This window comes from Plectropomus leopardus, unplaced genomic scaffold, assembly GCF_008729295.1.
Source record: "Plectropomus leopardus isolate mb unplaced genomic scaffold, YSFRI_Pleo_2.0 unplaced_scaffold26610, whole genome shotgun sequence".
NCBI lineage: Eukaryota > Metazoa > Chordata > Actinopteri > Perciformes > Serranidae > Plectropomus > Plectropomus leopardus.
In genome coordinates, this window is record NW_024628947.1 from 1 (window position 1) to 1,142 (window position 1,142).

A 1,142-nucleotide genomic window follows, 5' to 3' on the forward strand; every position below is an offset into this window, starting at 1 on the left:
GTGTGTGTTTCTCTGCAGGTGTCGGATATCGAGAGTAAAATTGCTGCTCTGAACGCTGCCGGATCAAAGAAGAAGGTTTGTTTTTTTTAATTAAACCTTATTCAATCATTGTGTCGTAATAATGAGACAATTTGCTAAAAATAACATGATTTTATCTGATGAGAAATTATCTCTTTAAAGTTAACTTTATTTATATTCATAACTTACTTAACTTTTAGATAATTTAATTTTCTTTGAATAAAAACAGGTTTCTGGATCTCATCAGAGGAAAAAAGCAACTCAAGACTTCACCAGTAAGAAACCTTTAATTTCATAACTTTTATTAAAGTTGACTTTATATTTAACTTTATTATTTAACAGGTCACAGCTGTATTTCATATTTTATTTATATTTAGTCATCTGAAAGGTGAAACATTTTGATTGTCTGAAATCCAGAACAAACTGGATCCCTGACCTAATGTTTGTTGTTGTCGTTGTTGTTGTTGTTGTTGTTGTTGTTGTTGTTTACAGAGAGCAGTAACGGAGCTCAGTGGAAATCCAACAACGTGCACTGAAGCTGAAACCTAAAAACCGGCTGCAGTTTAAAGTCAGAAGTAAAAACAGGTTGTTTTGTTTTGTTTTGTTTTGTTTTGTTTTGTTTTGTTTTGTTTTGTAAAAAATTACTATAAAATAGAAATAAGCCGGCGCAAAGTTAAAAATATTAGATTGAAATCAAATCAAAAATCAATTTTAAAAATCAATTTAAAACTAATTCAGACTTGAATTTATTTGTGAAACCCAAAACAGACAGAAACAAAGACAATTCAACATTTATGTAACTTTTGATCCCATTTTGTCTTTTTCATTCTGAAAGTGATGTTTTTTTAAACCTTCACTTTGAATTCAATATTAGTTATTAAAGTATTGTTTAGAAAATATTGTTCAATAAAGAATTTTTAGATACAGAAAATAAAAAAGTCAGACATTAACACTGAAAAAATAGTGTGCAGAATTTTGTCCCTGTCAACGCCCAGCAACATATTTAAAAAAAAAACAAAATGAAAAAAAGTTCACAGATTGATTTGTAACATTACAGAATAACAACTATTTACAGAGAAATAATCAGTTGTTCTCTGTAAATTAAGAAAAAACATTTTAAAAAA

At 27.9% G+C, this 1,142-nt stretch overlaps 1 long non-coding RNA gene across 1 annotated transcript; it reads left to right on the top strand.

The window, feature by feature from the left end:
* Positions 1 to 46: 46 nt before the first annotated feature.
* LOC121967006 lies at positions 47 to 619 on the top strand. Its single transcript, XR_006107641.1, has 3 exons — positions 47 to 75; positions 248 to 293; positions 511 to 619. It is a non-coding gene; the product is annotated as an uncharacterized LOC121967006 (long non-coding RNA).
* The last annotated feature ends 523 nt before the right edge of the window (positions 620 to 1,142 follow it).